This window comes from Lissotriton helveticus, chromosome 4_1 (assembly GCF_964261635.1).
Source record: "Lissotriton helveticus chromosome 4_1, aLisHel1.1, whole genome shotgun sequence".
In the NCBI taxonomy this organism is placed as follows: domain Eukaryota; kingdom Metazoa; phylum Chordata; class Amphibia; order Caudata; family Salamandridae; genus Lissotriton; species Lissotriton helveticus.
Genome location: NC_136063.1, coordinates 2,118,175,086 through 2,118,189,731, shown reverse-complemented (window position 1 = coordinate 2,118,189,731; position 14,646 = coordinate 2,118,175,086).

The window sequence follows — 14,646 nt, the reverse complement described above, 5'->3', positions numbered from 1 at the left end:
TGGTGGTCGGTCAAGTGGAGTTCGGTGGTGTGGCTGAAGGTGACATGGTTGCTGGTGGAAAAGAGAGGGTCGAGCGCGTGTCTGACGGAGTGGGCGGGTGTCTTGATGAGCTGTTTGAGTCCGAGGTTGACGAGGTTGTCAAGCAGGGTAGTGGAGCTGCTGTTAGTGTTCTCGAGGTGGAAGTTCAGGTCTCTGAGGTGGATGTAGTCTGTGGAAGCAAGGGCGTGTGTGCTGACGACGTCGGTGATGGAGTCAATAAACTGTGGTCAGGGTCCGGGGTATGTAAATGAGGGTTCCTCTGAGGGTGGTGTTGGGATTGATGTGGATCTGGAAGTACAGGTGTTCAGCAGTGCTGAGGGTGTTTTCGGTGCTGGTCGAAATTCTGAGGGTAATCCTGTGGACGATGGCGATTCCTCCTCCTGGTTTGTTGTTGCGGTCCCTGCAGTTGATCTTGTAGCCGTCCCGGATGGCTATGGCAATGTCGGGCGCTGAGGAGGGGTTCATCCATGTCTCCATCAGGAAGGCGATGTCCAGGGAGGATGAGTCGAGTAGGTTCCAGAGTTTAAAGGTGTGCTTGTGGACAGAGCGGGTGTTGAGTAGTATGCATCTGAGATGGTTGTGACCTGCCCTGGTGGGAGGAGAGCGTGCCAATGTTCGATGGCTGGTGAAGCTGCAGCTTCGGCAGGAGAAGGGTCCGTGGGTGAGCTTCGGGTGGCTTGGAAGCAGGTTGATGGTCAGCCGGCGTTGAGTTTGTGGAGGAAGTTTGCGTCGTAGCGGAGTCAGGTGTCGTGGCACTCTCGAGGGCCATGGGGTCTGGCGCAGGGCGCGGTCCAGACGCGGACGGGCGTAGACATGCTTGCCTTAGGCGCACCTTCGGCGCCTAATGCCAGTGGACGAGTAATGCACTGTCATGTAGTGTTTTTTAAAGAGGTGACTCGTCAACTTTTTTCTAAATTTGAGCAGTCCCGATAGGAATGGAGTATGTTCCAGATCCTGAGTGCATAGAGGAAACTGTTTACTTCCTTGGTTTTTCCTTTTACGTTTCATCTGCTGTCTGACGGTGCCTTGGCTGTGGGTGTGATGACAACCATCAGGCTGGTGAGCTGGTCTGCAAAATCATTTACAAGGCCTTATCCCCCATGCAAAATAAGCATGGGCCATAATGGCTTTGTAAATGATGCAGTGGGTTTTGAAGAAGGTGAAGGCTGGTCTTGGAAGCCAATGGAGTTCCAGCAGGATGAGGGAGATGTGATCATATTTCTTCAGGCCTAGGAAGAGATGCGCTGCAGCATGTAGCATTCCCTTATGGGGAGCCAGTGTAAAGTCGGGAAGTCCATGGCATTACTAGCATCCAGATGCAACAGTATGAGGTCTTGAACAGCAGCTCTGAATTTGTTTTCTGGAAGAAATGGCTTGATTTACTTTAAAGATAGAGCTGGCACCAGGCCAGCTTTTTTATTTGCAGTGTATTCTGTGAGGGTGCAGTTGATGTCCTGGGTGAACCCAAGTCACTTATCATTTAGTCAAAATTGGGGTGCAATGATGTCAAAGTATATGTCATTGAGCAAGGTTTATACTCTTTCTTGTTTGTTGTTCATGGCAAATAACAAGAAATGTGGATCGGCTGGGTTGAGCTTAGGGTAGGCATTGGACATTCAGGAATGAATGATGAGGAGGAAGTGTTTGAGAAGTTTGATGTCAGAGAAGACTTTCAAGCAGAAAAGTGTATTATTGGCACATTGGTGAACCTTGATGATGTGATTAGAGCAGTAAGAGGCTCCATGTGGCAGCTGAAGATGACACAAGACAGTATAGAACCCTGGGGGACTCTGCAAGTGTTAAGGACATTATAGGGCCTAGAGGAGCCAATGTGAAGAAAGTGGTGTCCATTTGAAAGGTAGGAGGAGAACGAGAGAAAGACATTGCCGGTGAATTCCATAAGAGATTCCAGGGAACTTAAGAGAGCGAGATGGTCATCTGTATCAAAGGCAGCTAAGAGGTCATGCAATATCAGGAGGCAGGATTTATCTTCATCTGTGGTCAAGAGGGCATTGCCATCAGTGAGTAAGGAAGTGGTCTCCATGCTGCATGCAAGAGAACAGAAACAGAGAGGTCTTCACATATGAGAACTCGATGACTAGAGCTGCCCTCTATAACATGATTACAGTGCACAGGCTGCACTTTGAAACATTCCATATGTGATTGTTGAGGATTATTTCAGGAAAATGAACAGGGTCCTCAGTGCCCTCCTGTGGGATGGGGTATAGCATTGACCATGTTTTGTAGAGGCATGTATGACGGAAGTACTTCACTTTCTGCCCTTCAAAAATAATTTTGGATATCAAAACTAATTGTCATTAATGACTGGCTGTGCACATACTCAACAGAAACTATCAATGATGGCAGGTGTGTGGAAAATGGGGAGAAGAATACTTGGGTGCGAATACCTTATACATGGCTATATCACATGACAAGAGTAGTGAAAACCTGATGGACTTGTCATGCACTGCTAGATACTCTATATCTTACATCACTCATGGCATTTTCTATGACATCATTGTTAATATCACTGCAAATTTTGCAGTGAAATTATTAATGAGAAAATTGTGCATTGCGGAGGTGCAAGTTATAATTATCTTAGGGCACGAGTTATAGTTACTTGAAATAACTATAACTATAACTGCTGAATTTCTATGATTTTGTTCGTACAAATTGAGCCTAACTATAACGTCCCTGTGACCTTTATTTTTTAGTGAAGTGCTACGTTTTTTTCATTTTTTTTCATAACTATAACGTCACTATAACCTTTGTTTTTTTCAGTGTATATTTATATATAAACATATATAAATACATTTTCTGGGTTTTAACTATCATGGTAGCAAAAATTGAGATTATAAAGAAATGGGATGGGAACCAGAGGGTTAGGTTGGACGTGAAGATGTCAAAAAATTTGGCATATTTGAAAGGACATTCCTGAAGGACTCACACAGCACCAAAAAATGCATTTAAGGCCATTCTGATTGTGCGAGGGAGCTTTATCCCCCATTGATAAATTTGGTACTGTGGAATGATGTGATTGACTGGTAGCACCACAAAAAAAAAAGTTGTTTCCTGAGCCCTGACAAAAAATTGAATGGCCACGTAAGGGGATATGGAGAAGACACCCTAACCCCCAGGGCCATGTGGGTGTGGGGGGCCCAAAGGCATCCTGCTTTAGGTCATCTTAAATTTTTTATATATTTATTTCAGTTCAGTAATCATACTAACATGGTGCCTGCTTGGTAAGAATGTACAACAGCATCCTGGATTGTTTAGCAAATGAAGAGTTTTTATACATTTTCAGTGAAATCGTACGGTAACAGTGGTGTAAAGCAAGGGAAACACATCACCTGGTATTATGACTTTTGCTCTACATCAATTGCATAATCCTATATTATGCCATACAACAGAAAACAAAAGCACATTCAATAAAATAAACAATACTTCCATTCAGCCGTAGGGAACTAGCTTTCATTTGAATACTGTTATAGTTTCCTTCCTTCAGGAACATCAAGCATATATAACAGAAGCATTCATTGATACAGTGCAAGCAAGACCATAAAGCTAAATTGAATTTCATACAATTACTGAAATACTGAATGTCACATTTGAGGCTCCATGGTACACAGGCAGAAAACGAGAAAATAAGGTAGTACACGTTGTATATCACATGCATTTTGAAAGTGCATTTGAAGCTCTACTAGGCCCACTCATGTTAACTTTAAAAATTCTGTTACTTTAAATGCAGTACAAAAATTAAGTTTGTGTTTCATATGATATATTCAGAGCATTCTAATGTTCATTCCCTCAAATTAATTCAAGGCTATGTGGTGTGGCTTCTATTAGAGACAGAGGCATATCAAAAGTTAGCATGAAGGATATGTATTAATGCGAAATTGAGTATCAGGATCCCTGTAGTGTGTGTATATATATATATGTATGTATGTATATATATATATATATATATATATATATATATATATATATATATATATATATATATATATATATTCACCAAAGGTGCCCAGAGCTCCAAGGACGCCACTCCACAGGGGACAGTTTCACAAACCTTTTATTGAAACCGGCGCTGACATTTCCAATAATATTTTCCCTTTCCCTGACGCGTTTCGGAGCAAACGTGCTCCTTCTTCATAGGGGGAAGACTGACAAGAAACGGAACCATTTTCTCTTTTTACATGTGCTACCAAGCACGGAGCATGCTGGTAATTGTAGTGTTTGTTCAATCCCCATAGCGGGGTCCGTTGTCTTATCAAAAAAGTGTCACTTCCATTTACTGTGGCATTTTAAACCCTCCAGTGGGTTTTAGAAATTCATCACCTGTTTTATTCATGCAGTCCTCTGTGCTGCAGTTCGGCTCGGGACATTACCCAAACCCGCAGAACTGTATCTTGGTGTCGACAGGCCGTGCAATCCTCACACGGCTGGGCGACCGTGTCAAACATGTTCACCAAAGGTGCCCAGAGCTCCAAGGATGCCACTCCAGAGGGGACGGTTTCACAAACCTTTTATTGAAACCGGCGCTGACATTTCCAATAACATTTTCCCTTTCCCTGACGCGTTTCGGAGCAAACGTGCTCCTTCTTCATAGGGGGAAGACTGACAAGAAACGGAACCATTTTCTCCTTTTACGTGTGCTCCCAAGCACGGAGCATGCTGGTAATTGTAGTGTTTGTTCAATCCCCATAGCGGGGTCCGTTGTCTTCTCAAAAAAGTGTCACTTCCATTTGAACTGCAGCACCGAGGACTGCATGATTAAAACAGGTGATGAATTTCTAAAACCCACTGGAGGGTTAAAAATGCCACAATAAATGGAAGTGACACTATTTTGATAAGACAACGGACCCCGCTATGGGGATTTACCAAACACTACAATTAACAGCATGCTCCGTGCTTGGGAGCACAGGTAAAAGGAGAAAATGGTTCAGTTTCTTGTCAGTCTTCCCCCTATGAAGAAGGAGCACGTTTGCTCTGAAACGCGTCAGGGAAAGGGAAAATATTATTGGAAATGTCAGCGCCGGTTTCAAAAAAAGGTTTGTGAAACCGTCCCCTGTGGAGTGGCGTCCTTGGAACTCCTTTGGTGAACATATATATATATATATATATATATATATATATATATTCACTGAAAAAACCATAGGTTATAGACCATATATAGTTAGGAATTAGCATTTAAAAAACCTTATTTTACTCACACAAAACCATTGAAATTCCATATATAGTTAGTTGCACTAACTATATATCGCGCACCCGCAATCCACTGCTGATCATGTCACATATTACATCATTCATGACATGGTCAGTGACATCACTGATGACATCACTGATGACATCTCAAATGACATCACTGATGACATCACTGATGACAACATCCAGTGACTGTATTTTTCTGTAAAGTTAAAATATGTCTTGAGTGGATGTATAAGTGTCTGGATGAAGGATTTAGTAGGTGCATGACTGACTGTATGAGTGAGTGATTAAATGTGTCTCACTGAATGCATGGGTTAGTGACTAAACTGTCTTAATTTGTGCATCATTATGTCTGTTGTTCTGTAAACTGCTGCATGTGTTGATCATTAGCTATACGAGAGGCTATATGTGTTATTAATTGGTTGCCCAAGTATTTCTATGGGAGATTGAGTTTGTGTGGGGGTGGCTGGAAGGTGTGAGACTCTATGCATAGATGTGTGAGCAGTTTATTCACTAGGTGTATGAGTTCAAGAGTGCATGTGGAAACAGCTACATGGGCAGTTGACTGTGTGCATGAGTGTATTGATGAGTGAATGGATATCTCAATGCTACATGTCATAGTAAGTACATATGTAAAACACAGTACATGTGAGAGTTGGCATATATAAATAACTGTGCATGAGAGCCACTGAATGAGTGAGTGGTTGTATCGATCATTGTGAACTTGTATCAGGGATTGTATAAGAGAGTAAATATGTGTTAGTATATGTTTCAATAAGTAAGGTGTGTTTAACTGTATAGTTGAAGAAATGGAGGTGAGATTGTTTCTTTGCATGACTGACTGGGTGTGTGAGTAACTCCATGGATGAGTGGCAGTGTGTGAGTGTCTGTATACACTGAGTGTATCTAAGGTTATATTAGAGTCTGAAGAGGTTTATCGTATTAGCACAAGAATGATGTCAAATGAGATGTCATCAGTGATGTCATCAGTGATGTCATTTGAGATGTCATCAGTGATGTCATCAGTGATGTCACTGACCATGTCATGAATGATGTAATATGTGACATGATCAGCAGTGGATTGCGGGTGCGCGATATATAGTTAGTGCAACTAACTATATATGGAATTTCAATGGTTTTGTGTGAGTAAAATAAGGTTTTTTAAATGCTAATTCCTAACTATATATGGTCTATAACCTATGGTTTTTTCAGTGAATTTTCAAGGTTTTGTAAATGCTAATTCCTAACTATATATGGTCTATAACCTATGGTTTTTTCAGTGAATTTTCAAGGTTTTGTAAATGCTAATTCCTAACTATATATGGTCCATAACCTATGGTTTTTTCTGTGAATTTCATTGGTTTTTTAACAGCTAATATCTGTAGCTGTAAAATGTATTCTTCTTTAAATCCAAAAATATATTTTATATGTTTATGAATAATTTTTTTTTTAAATATTTTTTTTTCTTCGTTCCCGCTTCGCAAATCGGGAAGCTTCCCGTTAGCTGACCTTGATGCCGCGAAATAGACCGCGAGCCGGTAAACGTTTCTTTACCGCAAGTGCCGCGTTACAAAACAACATCGTGACGCCTCCCGTCCGCATGACGTTTCACGTTGTCGCGTGATACGTCATATGACGTACTACGTTAGCGAACTGGTACGCGAAGCGAGTCGCAAAGCGCAGGTTTCTGGAAGCAAACCGGGAGGCCCTGCAAAGCGCTTAACGTAAACACAGCAAGTCATGTGACTTGGTAATAACACTTTTCATTGGTTCATTTCACTTTTGGTTTCCTAATGATGTAAGACTAGGTCATATAATCTAAAATGAACACTTTTGATTGGTTGAGAACTCTTGTTTTTCCCAAATGATGAAAATCCCTCCTTCTTTCCTCACTCTGACTTTCATCATTGTGAGAGAAAGACCCTTTGTGATCACTGAGCAATGGCTTCTTTAGTAGCTTCAGCTGGTGCTTCCCCACCACCTCCACCACATCCAAGGAAGAGTGGACCACCTGCTCAAGTTATAATTCAACAAGAAGAAGAAGAAGAGGAACAGGAGGACGAGCACGAAGAGAGGCAGTTTTTGCCTGAGCAGCCCAGGACGTCTCACCGGAAAGAAAACTTCATTTGGCAATTTTTTAAAATTCCCAAAGGTCAGAAAAAAGTAAATGCAAGATACGTAACTTGCCTTATATGTCAAGATAGACTGTCCAGAGGGACCGACAAAAAATACAGTTTCGGAAACTACACAATGCATCGCCATATGACTAGGTGGCATCCTAACAACTACAGTGCTGCACAGTTTCGGAACGACCTAGATAATCTCCCTATTATGGCCAGAAGATCTGTTGTACCGGAAGTAACGGGACCAGAGGGCAGGGAGATGGTGCCAAATATACAAATGAGATTTGGTGAAGTAAAACACACCTGCGTATTTTGCGATGGATTCATTTCCTACGGAGAAAGAAGCATCACTCTGATCAACAGAGCTATTGACTATCATATGCAAGTTTGTCCGAAACGCCCAAAATAATAAATACTTCTTTTTTTTGTTTTGTTGCTCCTGTTGAGCCCTTTACAATGAATCGTTTTCATTGCCCCCTCCAAGAAAACCCCCCCAAAATATAAAACTGTTCCGAAAAATTCAAAAACAGTAAAAAAATGTTCAGAAAAATAAAAAAAAAAGTTCTTTTCAGAACTACCTCCCCGTTATTAAAAAATTGGTACAATATTTGGAACTGTGCCAACCTCTATTTCTCTTAGTTCGCTTCCTAGTTCGCTCGCCGGTACGCAAACTGGAAGCGAACCAAAAACAGTAAGTATAAGGGAGGGAAACACACACTTATGTTAAAATAAAGACAGCTATAGGGGAGTAAACTAGAGATACTATTACCCGTAATCCACTGCTGATGATGTCACATATTACATCATTCATGACATGCTCAGTGACATCATCAGCAGAGGATTGCGGGTTTTTTGACAACATGCCTTATCCACGGTTTAATAACGCTGCCTTTTGCTTTATATAAGTTTTCAAATTGTATGAAATATATACCAATAGGTCGTTATGAACCTTTAGGTAGTGCTTTTCTTCATGAGGTCTGGTCGCTTCCATACACATACAGATGTTTCAAAGATGATCAAGAAGTTTATCTGAATGGAGAGGAATGCACTGAGACGCCAGATCATTCACTAATGTGTAGGCACATATAGTTACACGGTTCATGCAACAAACACCGACCAAATATGGCTTGCGTGTTGCAAGGCACGCCAGTTCCTGCTATCATCCCCACGTTCAAGTTGTTGGAAAATGGTAGTTATTTGATGCTCAATAATGAAGATTGTTCTGAGTTAATTAAAAGTATTCCTTTTATCGTAACAGTAAGTGAACGGGTTATTTGCTGCAGAAATGTTCTATTTCCTCCCACACATGAACATAGGGAGTTTTCAATCTGGCCACAAATACCAACCTTGGGACACGTTTCAACGGCATGGCAAGAATAAGAGCTCTTTTGTCTCAGAGAGAGGTGGCCTTGAGTTCGGCCCGTGAAACTTTCGTACTTCACATAGCGAACACCCGTACAGAGGTGCACACCCTTTTCAATTAAGATTTGCCTTTCAATTTCAGCAACATGTTTCCGACTATCTTTAACGCATCCTCCACAAAGTCCCTGACACACTTTTTTAAAGTTGTTACCAGTGGTCTCGTGACTTCATTTGAGAAAATCTTTGGAGTCATCCCTGCTTCCTTTCATTGTATTTTCTGCACTCTGGTTCGTGGATTGGCATTTTTACTTGCATTACCAGCGGACGCTCTTGTGCTTTTTTACATTTTTAAATATGGATGTCCCTCCTATGCAACCTCCGACCCTGCAGCTGCTGACACTGTTCCGCAATCGCATGCTAGAATATTATGGCACAATGCCGTTGGCGATATTAAGCACGGCATATGGATTATCTTTTCGGTTCTCCTACTTCACCTGTGTCCAGCCTGTATTTCACTGCCTGACCTGTGATTTCGATTGGGCCATTGATTTGTGTCTCTGCGGACCGGTTTCTCCTGACGTCGACTTTATTCAGCTGATGACTCCTATCATTACTCACGAGTTGGTTTGTCCTGGCGAAAGGATTATGGCTGTGGCATTGATGCATGGACTACTTGGTCCCTGGAATTTACTGGCGGCAGCACAGTCTTTCTTGGAAGAGAGCTTTCTTGAAAACCCACCGAGCTGTCCTATGATGGTGATAGAGGATCCGGTGCTGGGAGAGCACGTATGTTCTTTTCCGCTTTTAAATTGGATGGCTGAACTGTTTTCGGATGAAGACGGTGACTTCCTATTGGAGGCTGTTGCAGCTTATTTTGCATACACAGTTATGTCATAGACCTTTTTCATGTTTGATATGCTGAGTACTAGCATTTCATTGACAATTCATTGACTTATTTGTCAAGTTTTTATTATTTACCTTGCCTATTGGCTTAAGACTCGATAAAGTACTTGGCTGTTTTATTTTTCTTTAGCATTAAATTTTCCTAGTTTTTAATGCTTTACCTTGCGGACCGTCCACATATAAACTTGCAATCTGCTCTCATGAGATGGCACTTCTATTATCTTATTCAGTTCGTTTCCGGATCATGAGGAGGTGTCATCTAGGTCCTGGATATCTTTACACCGTGTTAAGTTAGCATGGGCTCATTACCGGTTTAAACGCCATTTTTCCTTTTTTGCAACTTCTGCACACGACACTTAGTTGTTGCTTTAGCTTTCCACCTAGTAGTTCATCGTGGTTTACATGAGAATAATATGTTATTGGTCTACTATCTGCTTTACTTGTTAAACTATATCTGTACAGCGAGTGCTAAAGTTTCAAGAACAACACGATACAGAATTGTTATGAGGTCTGATCTCCACGACTTCATACTCATAACATAAGTGCAACTTCTGCCAATTCTGGGCATGAGGCGGGTTTTATATTGCTTTGCCGAACACACATACACAACAGTTGATGCGGTTCACATGAAGAGAGAGCTGGTGTATGGTGATGTGATTCCTTCAAATCTAAGACACTAAAGTATGGGCACGCCCTAAACCAACACAAAGAGACCTTCTTAGCAAATAATATAATATGTGTATTAGGGAGGGTGAGATATAAGCAGCCGCGGGCCGTGGAGGGAGTTACGATGGGGCAGGGAGGCGGGGAGGGGGAGAAGCAGGGTGGAGCCCTCTCTACCTTGCCCCTCCCCCTCCCCGCCTCCCTGCCCCACCGTAACTCCCTCCACGGCCCGCGGCTGCTTATAAGTGTTGCTAACTCTTATTCATTTACAGCATGTTAACATACTGTCACCATTCGCTTTTTATGTACTAGTAACTATGCTGGTAATTTTGCTACTGATAATATGTGTACTTGTATTCTCCACCCTGCTTCTCCCCCTCCCCGCCTCCCTGCCTCACCGTAACTCCCTCCACGGCCCGCGGCTGCTTATAAGTGTTGCTAACTCTTATTCATTTACAGCATGTTAACATACTATCACCATTCACTTTTTATGTACTAGTAACTATGCTGGTAATTTTGCTACTGATAATATGTGTACTTTTATTATCTAAGGTACTACGCCTGAGAAGACGGCATTAGTAAATAAACATTTCAAATACACATCTGTTCTTCTTAACTCCATGTTCTGGTTTCTAAGAAATCTATAACGACCGACTGTTCATGAGTTCCACGTATCCTGAGGTACTATAAGTTCATATTCTGGATTGTCTAAACATTGAGAGTTTGTTATATCCAATGTGACACTGTACCTAGCTTGCTAAGGAGTTTTTGATTACTAACGTGAGTTTTGGGACACCCTAATTCGCCGAGGTTCCAATCCTCTGTCCACAGTTCTGTGTGACAACAGAAACCCTGCGACAGGGGCACCCCCGACCCTTGCTGGAGCTTCATCACACTTGCGATACAACTCCAGCAATGCATTCGCCGAGGTTCCAATCCTCTGTCCACAGTTCTGTGTGAGAACAGAAACCCTGCGACAGGGGCACCCCCGACCCTTGCTGGAGCTTCATCACACTTGCGATACAACTCCAGCAATGCGCCACCTTTACGGCACAGATACATCACGCATCTGTGCTGTTTTTGCCCCATGATGCGCCGCATTGTAAATGCAGCACACCATAGGTGACGGAACAGCGGCACAGAATGACTAACACATCCCTGGTGATGCGCCAGTCATCATAAATGTATCCCTATGCTTCTTATCTTGTTAGAGATGAACCGCCATATATATCATCAAAGTTTTTTGCATTTCCTAAATAGCGAACTTTAAGGAATAAATAGCGATTCTTTACCATTCCTAGTTTGCGATGAGCTATTTGCTAATTAGCCGAATGTAGCCCAATGAAGCCCAATGTAGCCCAATGTAGCCCAAAGATGGCCGCCAGACACACAAAAAAACAAATGTAGCCCAAATATCAGCCAGATGTAGCCCAACTATAGCCCAGTGACAGAATGACCAATCAGCTTCGCAAACCTCCGTTACGCGAAGCGGAGCGCTGTTACAGATATATATCTTTTTTTGAACGTTAATTTCTCAAAATCCACTGGAGCACATATATTGAGACCTAGCAAAGGCACATCGGGCTACCAGTCCCTAATATTTTGCCAAGTTTCGTGCAAATCCATTCAGCCGTTCAATTATTATTATTATTATTTTTTTTTGCCCCGCGGGGCCCTTTTAAAACCTCCACATCAAACCTAGGGGGTCAGCGAGGATCTACTATGCCCCCTTATAGTTATTTCCCCCTTTGTTTTGACCTCCTCTTGTCTCTCGATCCTACCGAGAGACAAGATGGCGGCCGCTACGGACTGTTTGGAATGTTGACAGACGCCGGAGAACCAATCAGCTTCGCTTCACAAAGCTCCGTTGCGCGAAAAGTCCGCGAACCAGAGCGCTGCCTGTTACAGATATATATCTTTTTTTGAACGTTAATTTCTCAAAATCCACTGGAGCACATATATTGAGACCTAGCAAAGGCACATCGGGCTACCAGTCCCTAATATTTTGCCAAGTTTCGTGCAAATCCATTCAGCCGTTCAATTATTATTATTATTATTTTTTTTTGCCCCGCGGGGCCCTTTTAAAACCTCCACATCAAACCTAGGGGGTCAGCGAGGATCTACTATGCCCCCTTATAGTTATTTCCCCCTTTGTTTTGACCTCCTCTTGTCTCTCGATCCTACCGAGAGACAAGATGGCGGCCGCTACGGACTGTTTGGAATGTTGACAGACGCCGGAGAACCAATCAGCTTCGCTTCACAAAGCTCCGTTGCGCGAAAAGTCCGCGAACCAGAGCGCTGCCCGGTCCGCTGTTACAGATATATATCTTTTTTTAAACGTTAATTTCTCAAAATCCACTGGAGCACATATATTGAGACCTACAAAAGGCACATCGGGCTACCAGTCCCTACAATTTTGCCAAGTTTCGTGCAAATCCATTCAGCCGTTCGGGCTAAAAGTGAGGCCAACCGCCCTATGGAAAACTCAATGTTAAAAACACGTTTTGGGACCCCCCTTTTTTCTCGGCCCCCACTGGACGAACCCCCCCCACATTTTCAAGGGCTGCTCAGAAACAAAATGTGCCATTTTCCTGAAAATTTCAGCCAATTCCGTCCACAAACGCCAAAGTTATTAGACATAGAATTTTCAAAAAACCCATAGAGAAAAAATCCTAACTATATATACCTACTGGCGACCGCCAGTAGGTAATATATATATATATATATATATATATATATATATATATATATATATATATATATGTATGTATGTATATATATATTTTTTTTTGAGGACGCACTCAGCAGCAAGCCCACCTTCCAGTTATCCCTTGACAACTCTCCTTTTCATTCACAGTCAATTAATTTGCCTAACGCGTTTCAAGACTCTTCGTCCCTTCATCAAAGGCAGCTTTGCAAGTGAGTATGATTTGCTCTCCTTTTATTTAAACCTTTCTTTCTTTTTCATTGGTTATTCGCCCTCAGTGGGCTACACTGAAACATTAAGTATGATGGAACACATAGTTTTAGAAAAGCAGCATTACATCACGCACAGTGGGTCCGTACTCACTTGTAAAATAAAAGCGCATCTTTCTCCTATAGTAGGATTCTGAATGCACAGGAAAGTTCATTATGTCTGGCTTACTGTGCTGATTGGGTCGGAAATATATATTTATAGATAGATAGATAGATAGATAGATAGATAGATAGATAGATAGATAGATAGATTGATATGGGGTAAAGTAGCCCCTGCTTAACATTATAAGGATATTGCAAAACACTGAGGATTTGTATTATCATATAGAAGACTGAGGCTTAAGGTTGAGCTCCTATATACGACCATAGAACTCTAAGGTGCCTTGCAACATCTTTATGTCTACACACCTACATAGCCCTCCACGACTCTGGACCAGCATATCTGAACCACCGCCTCTCATTCCATGTACCCACCAGACACCTCGTTCCGCCCAATGGATCCGCAAGACCAGGTCCGGCGGTAGATCCTACTCTTACCTCGCCATTAAGACCTGGCACACCCTACCTCTCTGCCTCAGGCAGTCCCCGTCACTTACCCAATCTAGGAAGGATCTAAAAACCTGACTCTTCGACTGAACCGCAGTGTCCAGATGGATCAGCGGCCCCCTCAAACCCGGGGTATAAACTGTGACTGATTGGTTGATTATAATATAACACAGAGGGTACTTTATGCCCTACGATCATACCATCACCCCTCCCACAAACTACTTAAGTTCATGGTGCCTTGATTCTCTGTGGTTCACTGCAAGAAAGAAGAATAAAGGCAGAGCTTATATAATGTAAAATAAACACAGAAAAAAGCAGTTAGTACATTTTGCAAAAAAGATATTAGTATAAGTATTAATGTAAATCAGGTTTGAAATAGGCCTTTTAATTACACTTGAGTAATCAAGGTAATTTTGGTAATTCTGTGTTACTGTTTAATGCAGAATTAACAATAATTACTTGATTACGGCCACTTGTGTAATTAAGAGTAGTTTGAGGGAAAAATAAGAAAAGAAACAAAAATGCACGCACAAGTGACTGCTAATACTACTGTTAGTGTTATTTTCCATAAAATGCATTTTTCTTAGTGCAAAAAGCATCCTCACTTGCATTTTAGACTCAAGGGTGCATTTTGCGCTATGAAAATGGCGCTAAATATCAGGGGGAAGATTTACAAGCCCCTTGCACCAATTTTGCGCCATTTTTAACAAAAGAAAAGTGACATAAGGGTGGAAAAAGGGGCTTGTAAATAAGCCCCAGGAGTAATGCAGATTTACTCTTTTTGTGTTCTTATTTGGAATCTCACATAATTTTGCAGTAATTTTCC